General features: G+C 44.5%; 1 pseudogene; it reads left to right on the plus strand.

The window, feature by feature from the left end:
- LOC117754472 overlaps positions 1-9,353 on the plus strand; it is a 31,047-nt pseudogene extending 21,694 nt beyond the window's left edge.
- The last annotated feature ends 53 nt before the right edge of the window (positions 9,354-9,406 follow it).

Genomic DNA, 9,406 nt, shown 5'->3' on the forward strand with positions numbered 1-9,406 from the left:
GTGTGTGTGTGTGTGTGTGTGTGTGTGTGGTGTGGGTGTGGGTGTGTGTGTGTGTGTGTGTGTGTGTGTGTGTTGTGTGTGTGTGTGTGTGTGGTGTGTGTGTGTGTGTGTGTGTGTATGTCACACAGTCCCACAGAACTGTCAAAAATCAAAGCGTCATTCAAATGAAAAATTCTGGAATGTTCAAATGTGTATTTTAAAATGTTAGCTTCCTCTCTGTGTTTAACTTCCTCTCTTTGAGTGTTTCTGCTCTGTTTTTCTCACTCAGCTGTCTGCCCACCTCACTCTTGTTTTCCTCTTTTCACAGGAGCGATTCCAGGTGAAAAACCCCGCCTCACACGTACCTGCAGAAGCTGAGGAGTTATCTAGACCCAGCAGTCACAAGAAAGGTGAATGCCCTCTTACCAACGCTCTGTCCTTTTCCACTGGCCTGGCTGTTCCGCAGCTGCAGCTTCTTCCCTTCCCCTTCGACCCTCTCTATCTCTTGTTCAGGATATCCCTGCAGCTGAGGAAAGATTGCACACAGGGTTCCTGCAGGAGACGACTTGGGAACTTTAGTTACTAAACAGGCGGCCGTGTGGTTTAGTGAGGAAAAGGAGACAGTTGTTTATCTGGCACGCCCAGGTCTGAGAAAGTACTGTCCGGCTGAAGCGTTATTAGGCCCGACACCATGCTTAGAGGAAGAGGAGAAAGCAGAGTAGTTCCTTGAAGGCAGAGGAGAATAATAGTGATGCAGACAGTCAGACTTCGGGCATCGACATGACCTCGCAGCGTGGCAGGAGCTCACCAAAGGTATCGAGCAGCTACACGATAGAAATAGTCTTATGTCCTGGCAGCAGCCCGTTCAGTGTGTTTCCTTGGTGGGCTGCAGAGGAGAGTAAGAGGAGGGGCTCCATGAAGCCAAGTATCAGCCAGCTCTCGGGCTTTGCCAAATTTCAGTCTTTTTGGCTTGAGTGATAGAGTCGTGTGGGGAGTGCTGGGACACCAGTCTCTATGATAAACAAATTAACCAACCGCCTCTGCCAGAATAACAACAAATTACTGAATAATTCAGTTTTGCACTGACTGGAATTCAAATTTCAGCTGGAATGGCATGAAGAGAGATGACTGTGGCAAAATTAGTTAAGGTTTTGCCAGAGGTATTGTGAAGTGTAGCTTCATTAATTTAGTTTTATACAGATAACGGGTTAAAAAAAGGAGGAACTGTGACGGTAATATGGTTGGCTAAAAGATAGCAAATGACTAACTAAAGGTAATGGATAAATTGATAAAAGCTTGCTAACTATATTTGATAAGCGATTGAAATATCTAAAATTAAAGGTGATGTTATAATGAGTAAAACAGCTAAAAAGTAATGGACTAAATTAGTGAAATTGATAAAAGCTAAGTGGAATAACTAACATAATGTAAGGGATAGTGAGTAAAATGGATAAAAGTAATGGATAAATCACTAAAATAGCTAAAAGCTAAGATGAATAACTAGCTAAATGTAATGGTTTGTACAACTGTAAAAAAACATGGCAGCCTCCGTATAGACGACCCGCTCCCGATGTAAATATAAAGTATTTAAATATAAAATGGGTTAATTCTATAGGGTAAAGAAAACATCACCAGGATTATTTTATATTAAATTTCTTGGAATAAATATCTTTCACCTAAATCTTACACACTGAACCTTTTAATGTCCAAATGACTGGCTGCTCAATTTTGTGATCGTATAGTGAAACATACATTTTAAAATAATTTCAGATGCATCATACGTTTTCCCGAATGGCCGGTGGAAGGGCCTTCAGGTTCGGGAACCACTGGCTCACAATGCTGCTGCATGCCTGTGGTTTCTGGATCATAATGTGAAAGATAACACACACAAGTAGATCTGATAAAGCGGGAGTGACGCAGGTTAACGGAGACAAAGTCGACACAACATGAGGTCAAAGCGTGATAGTCTGTACCAGTCTCAAGGTGATAGACATGAAGGCCTGTTGACAGCTGGTATGAATCTGGCTGTGAAAAAGTGTTAAGTAGTATATAAGTGTTTCTCGTCACTTCTCCTTCTGTAGTGCTTTTGAGCAAGGCACACCACCTAACTGCTCAAAGTTAAAATAGTCAGTGGCCATTGTTCTACTGTAAGTCGGTTTTGTGTGGTTTCTAAGTGGTCCATGTTAAAAGAATAGTTTGCAGAGAGTTGATTGATGCCACCATTACCTCCACCAAGGAGGTTTTGTTTTCATCTGTGTCTTTATTTCTTAGTTTGCATGATAAAGCAAAAACTACCAAACAGATTTCCATATCATTTTGAGGAGGGGTTGGGCAGGACCCGAGGAAGACGGATCATTTTAGAGCAGATGTGGATTAACAGGCGTATCCAGGATTTTTTTTCTTAAACATGGCGAATTGGGACTTTTAGCCTTGACTGTATATGTGCACTCCCTGAGTGGCCCTTCTTGTAAATTACATGGCTCCCGAGGAAACAAAATCGGCAAGCTTTAGAGGTGCTAGGAGTTCACCCCAGGTCAGAACCAGGTGAACTGCCCCCCCTCACACTTACTGCTAAGCATTCGTGTTTAACTGACAGAGAGAGTGGTATTGATCTTCTACTTGAACTTTCAGCAAGAAAGTATTTTCCAAAACGTCAAGCTCTTTTCCTTTTTTTGACCTTGGTTAAACCTCTCTGGGTGTAAACAGCATCATGGCTGAATGACCTCATCCACAGCAGACAGCCACAAGTGTCTGTTTGTTTTGCATCCTTCTCTTTTCTTGTTTAAACTCATCCGGGGCTACATGACTAACTGGGTTTCTATACAACCATTCTGGATTAGACAACCTTTGAGGGACTTCCCTAAACCACACTTTGTTCATTTATCATCTCGTTTTATCGGCTGTTTATGTTTAGTCTCATCGGCCGAGACACGTGGGATTTTGGGAAATCAGCCCGTTCAAAACCTCCAAGCAGACACAGACGCGGGAGTTGAATGAGTAAAGTGAGAAGGGCAAGAGGGAGGGAGGGAGGAGGAGGCTGAACGATGGTTAGAGGGGGAGAAAGAGATGGACAGAATGCAGGAGAGAGAGAGAGAGAGAGAGAGAGAGAGAGAGAGAGAGAGAGAGAGAGAGAGAGAGAGAGAGAGAGAGAGAGAGAGAGAGAGAGACGAAAAAAAACGGCACAAGAGAGCACGGAGGAAAAGAAAGAGTTATGGGCTTCTTCCCTCATTCCTGCTCCATCCCCCTTTTCTTCAAACTCAAACAATTGTGCCACTGTGAGAGAGCTGGAGGTCATTGCCTCTGCTTTCCATAGGCAGGCTCCGGTGCATTCCTCTGGGCTGCTCCCAGCCAATAGGCAGCCAAGGAGGAAGAGCTCCGGTCCAACTAGTCCCCAAGAATGTATCAGCCATTGATTTGTTTCCAGGATGACCCCTCCTGAGCTCGCACTCCCCCAAATTTTCTCCCTGTTTTTCCCTCCCCCAGCACCGGTTATATGTCCCGTCTCCCTGCTCTCACTTGCTTCCTTTCACTTCTCCCTCTCTGTCTCCCCTCTCTGTCTCTCTCTCGTTCCCTCTGTCGGCTCGTCTCTCGGTGATGCAGCTGGTAGTACTTAAAGTGTGGAGTGTAGTGTGTTCGGTGGGAGAAGAAGACGAAGTTGAAGGGGGAGGCAGGGGTGCCTCTGGGAGCTTGCGCAGTATTCCTAAATATGCTCTGCTTTCCACAAAGACACACAAAGGACTCCTCCCTAATAAAAACACTCTGTTTCTCATCTCCTCATGTGCCAAACACACACCGCCCAAGCCCAAAGACACAGACTACAGAGAGAGGGAGAGAGAGAGACCCCAGCTATGGGAACAGCTCTCTTCTCCGTGCATGTTAATAATAGGTTAACACTGGGCTGAGTTCTGTTTCCTCCCTGATACAAACACATCATGGAAAGTGACCCGGCCCTCCCTCCAACCCTGGATCTCTTCTCCTCTCTTCTCCTCTCAAGTTTATAGTGACCTCATGTTTATAATGATTCTAAAAAACTGCGGTAAAGAAGCAAACTCTGACATTTGAGAAGCTGGAAATAGAAAATGTTGTGTTGTTTCTGCCTGAGAAATAATGAATTTAATATGAAAATGGTGACCATCAGTTTTATGCTAAACAACAAATCATTTAATTTATTCATTTATTCGTTTGCTGCTGCAGCAGTGAGGCTGTTTGGTTGGGCCGGGACTTTTCCAGTTTCACACTGAACAGAGTTGCTGAAACCAACCGGATTTTTCTTTCTTCCTGTCATAATAAAACTGTACCAGGCGAAGAGGGATTGCTTGGCTTTGAGTTATTTTATTTTATTTTTTAAGCAGCACAGAAATCCCTAAACAAAATATTAAAAAATCCCTTTGTGATGTGAGGAACTGTTGGAACTTCAGAAGACAGCGACACATTAAAAGCTGAATTTGACTTTTCTTCTCTCCTCTGATGCAACAGTCTCACACACCCTCTCATCTGGGATTTCACTCCCCGTCGCACTGAGGCCGCTGGTGCTCGATCACCACCGGTCATTTTCTCTGCCTCTTTTGTCCCTGCGGTTGTGTAACAGCCTGAAGGGCCCTTTGTTTTTGGTTTCTGCAGATCACCTCCTGTCAGAGGATGGAATCAAAAGCGAAACGCGCTCACGCTCCTCTCTCTTCACTTCGCTTTCTGTTTCATCTGCTAGCAGCTCCAAACCCTCATGCACGTCTCTCCCACACCTCTTTCTAGTCACCGTATCCACAGTAACGGGAACAAGAATGTGTGTATGTGTGTCCGCCTGGTGTCCTGGTAGGGTCTTAGAGGTAACCAATTAGGTGACTTGATTTTATCACTCTGCTACCAGGAAGGATTACGGAACCAACATGAGCAAACAAGATAACAGGAACTATTTATATATTCACAGTTTCCAATCACTCAGCTTCTCTTTCAGCCTGTTGAATAGTAACTGATGAGAACAACCTGGTCTCGGCTTCTTGTTTATAATCAGCGCTTCTCTTTTCTGTTTTCAAATATAAATGTCACTGTGTCTGTTTGTCCGACCTTTAAAAGTCCTCTCCAGCCAAAACATCCCTGTGCTACCACTCACCGACTTTACACTCCTTGTGATGTGATGAAATATTAACTTGCCCCTGTCTTCCCTTCCCCAGAAATTCAGACGGAGGGTTCAGGAGTCCACCCAAGTCCTGAGAGAACTGGAAATTTCATTACGGACCAATCATATAGGGTGAGTCACGGCAGGATTGTGTGAAGCTTGTGCAGCGCTAAATGTCCTGGACCTGGTTATATTAGAATTAGGGGGGAGAAAAAGTCTGGCATTCCAGACACCCGGAGACACAGACGCTGACGCTATAACCGCCACCACCATCCCCCATTCATCTCTCTGCTCCGTCCTAATATTACACAGAAAAGCCATGTGGCGATGGAGGATAGATGAATCGATTGATTGTTCGGTGCGGCTGACACATGAACAGCCTCTGGAGGAAGGAAACACGTTTTTCTTTCTGCACAACTCGATACATCGGCGTTTCAGTCCGCCATCCTGTTCCTGTAAGGGTATTATAGGAGATGCTGCTAAATGATTATGCAACAGATAAAAACCGTATTCAGTTTTCTCCTGTAATTCCAGGTATGCCAGGATAACAAGCTCAGACCTGTCACAGCTGATACTGATCCAGTGCAGCTCCGTCAGCCTCAATGAAAGATCAATATCTCAGTGAGAGTTAGTGAGATACAAGCTTCACTGTTTTGTCTCGCTCCAGATCACAAGACCTGTTTGTTCGATTAGAGGCCCCTGATAGACGCTCAGCATTATTAATAGGCCTAATGCATTCTGGGATCTGTAGATCATTTATCAAGGCAGTCCTAAATGAATTAGAATCAGATTTTTATTTAATGTGATGGTCAAATAAGTATAAGCAGTAAACAAAGTAAACACTGGTCCACAATACGTCTCACAGTTTCAGTAACAGAGAATATACCCGACATAAGTGAAATCAATGAAAATAGATGTTATGGTTCTTAACCAATGTGGTATTAGACAAGAAAGCAAAACGGTAGCATTGAAGGGGAACTGGGGCCATTTTTTAGAAATTGATAAATGGGATACTGAGTGTACTAATGATACGTCAGCATTCATTAGTCGGGATGAGGATGAGAGCCAACAGCTGAGAGGGATGTTGGAGGTTGGCGACCACAGGAAACATTATTTTTCAGACATGAAACCCAGAAAACTGGATACAGACATTATCTGGAGTTTGTCTTTCAAATATGAAGAACGCAGCAGGAGATTGTCTGGGTCAGACGCTTTCACAACAACAGGAAAACGTCCAAAATGTCTGGCAGGAAACGTTCTGCAACATGTCCAGAGCAACTGATTTGCACATCTGCGTGCTCGCATACAGCTCCTTTGGAAAATGTCGGGATTTCATTGCACGTCGGAAAGCAACCACAAAAGACCCTGTAGACCCTGTGTCGAGGACAGGAAGTAGAAGAAACTTTGAGGGCATCTGCTGGCTACAGGACTGTTGTGACAGCACAGAGGCAGAGATACTAGTTACACAACCATCACAAGATCTCAATACACACACACACACACGTTATCTAAACTACGTCTCTTAATCCCTCTGTTTTTCTCTTTGTCCTCCCCCTCACATATTACTTAACTCCGATTCATCCGTTTCACTCTCGCAGAAATTCTCTGATGGTCTCATGTTTCTGACAACACCGTCTCTCACACGCCTCCGCGCTGTTTACACACCGATCGGATTCTGCTCCTCGAACCAAAATAACTCAGACCGGCGAACCGGAGACGACACCCATCTGGCCAGCAGTCCAGGCGCTGTTTGGATTAACTCTTTTTGTTGAATAACTAGATTACTTTATTAATCGACCTAATCTAGATTAGGCAATGAGGCATTACCAATGATGGCAGAGCGATGGGAGAGAGATTGAGAGATGGGAGGGGGGTTGGCGGGTGGCGAGAAGGCAAGATGTCCCCCCTGCTCAGACAGGGAATGAATCTGCTTCTTTTTCTGAGGTGGAACAGAGAAATGTATTTGTCATGTAAGCTGTGTATAATAAGCAGATTGTCCCCATACTTGCAGTGTGCACAGGGACAATCCAGCTCCCTGTCTGCTCCTCACATGTTGCTCAGTGGCCAACAACATGTGGTGAATGGGAGGATTGTTACTTAGTGTCCTCCGTGGTAATGATTACCATGTGGTCTGAAGCAGGCCACACCCCCAAGCCCTTTGAAAACACATGGGGGCCCTACCAGGCACCGCTAGCCTGGACGCTCTCGTTAGTCTCACTCGCTCCCATGCAGTTACGCCACGGGGGACCCTAATAAAGAAGACAGCTAGTGGAGTTTTAAAAGCAGCTTAGCCCTACATCTTCATCAGTGCAGTGCCACTCAAAAGCCAGCCTGTGTGTCATTATGTTTATGCCCTGCAAATTTCTCTTAATCACCGGAGCAATCAGGCCTGGCGAAGCTTCAATAAAAGAAAACAGCAAAAGACACGGCGCTCTAATAGGATGCGATTAAATAAAGATGTTCAGTGATTCAGCTCAACGTCGCTCATGACGTTGGAAGGAGAACAGAAAAGTTGCCAAAGGTAGCGGGGAGCTGTCCTGTGAAAAACTCAGCTGTTCTGTGCAGAATGAGACGTGTGCTGAATGGGGTGGCCCACTCCAGTGTCTGTAAGGAAGGTGGGAACAGGCTTTTGATCATTCTGGAGGGGAGTGTGTGTGTGTGTGTGTGTGTGTGTGTGTGTGTGTGTGTGTGTGTGTGTGTGTGTGTGTGTGTGTGTGTGTGTGTGTGTGTGTGTGTGTGTGTGTGTGGGTGTGTGTGTGTGTGTGTGTTGATTCTTTTGCGATCACATGCATGTGTGATATGTTTGGAAGCTTTGAAGTCAGATGAATGCATCATTACATTTCTTCTTGGTAAAGATGGAGAGAGAGGGTGAAGAAAAGTACTTCTTGTGTCTTTAAGCTGAATTGTAGACGCCCCAGCTTTTTTCCAGAGTTGGAGAATGAGTTGTATTTTCTCTGATTTTACCAATAAAACTTAACACAAAAAACCCTTGACTATGAAGATCTACCAAAAACTAATCCTTTGATTTTCCAAGAGTATGTCCTGCTGATCAACCTTTTGAGTTAACCTGTTTTCCATCCTCTCCTCAGGTGGGTGAAGAGAATTCCTAAATGAAGAGAACAAAGGGCTGGACGTGCTGGTGGAGTATCTTTCTTTCGCACAGTATGCTGTCACGTAAGTCACTACCAGCTTTTTTCTCTCTTTATACCGTGTTTGTGTATATGCAGGGCAGACAGCCAACACAATGCTGCTATTCTGCACAGCCGCTGATGCATCACCACACTGCGCCGGCACCACCACGACAACGACCACCGCCACTGCTGCTGCCGCCCGGTTGTCAGAAACACTGGAGTCACCCGGGGCCCGTTGCTGACACATTGGCCGCTGTCTATTATAGCAACCATAGCAAACTATTCATGGGTTGACTGCGTGATTATTAGTCAGTCACAAAATCTGTGCACAGGGCCAAAGAGCCACAGTGTTAATTTAAAACTCACCCACTCCCCCACCTCACTATGTGTTATTATGGTCTGTCCACTGGAAACTGGTGAATGGTTAGCTCTAAGTGTGTTCGGGTCATATAAAAACTGAAACTAGCAGCTCTTTCCAAAGTTTCTGCCAAGCACAACTTAACATGAGCCATTGTAAACACACACACACAGAGAAGATGTGTGTAAATTTCATCGACAGGTCGCCACTTCCTCTCGCTATCCAGAAATAAAGCCCAAATATCCCAGATACGATTGCCGCCATCTTACGCAACACAAACCATCTTTGAGAAAAAAATATTTGATGTGTACTTTGATTTTTTTATTAAGGGTACATGTACTATTTATAACCTTTACTGCAGCCAACCACAAGGTGACGACCATAATTCTTTGGCTTTCATTTTTGTGGAGGACTTATATACAGACTATAGTGGTCATAGGTTGCCACTGCTACCCACACATTGTTCAGCTTAGATGGGCCACTGGTTAGAGGTGCTCTTAAGACTGGCATGGAAAGGCCTTTTGCTAGCATGCTAGTACAAGTAGCATGTGTCAGTGATACTGATGTTTGCCAAACTGCGTTTGTTTGGCATCAATGTTTTTACTGTTACTGTCATGGTTCAAATAAAGTTAATTTTTTTTATGTCTCATAAGATAACTGAAGGGATACTTTGTAAAAAATGCTGTCTTCAATAAAATACCATGTTCTGTATCATATTCTATGTCTTTGCTCTGACAGGTTTGATGGAGACTGTCTGGAGAATAACCCGGAAGCTACGATAGATAAGTCAAAGCCCTGGAGCCGCTCAATAGAAGACCTTCATGG

The sequence above is a fragment of the Hippoglossus hippoglossus genome, chromosome 21 (genome assembly GCF_009819705.1).
Source record: "Hippoglossus hippoglossus isolate fHipHip1 chromosome 21, fHipHip1.pri, whole genome shotgun sequence".
Lineage (NCBI taxonomy): Eukaryota > Metazoa > Chordata > Actinopteri > Pleuronectiformes > Pleuronectidae > Hippoglossus > Hippoglossus hippoglossus.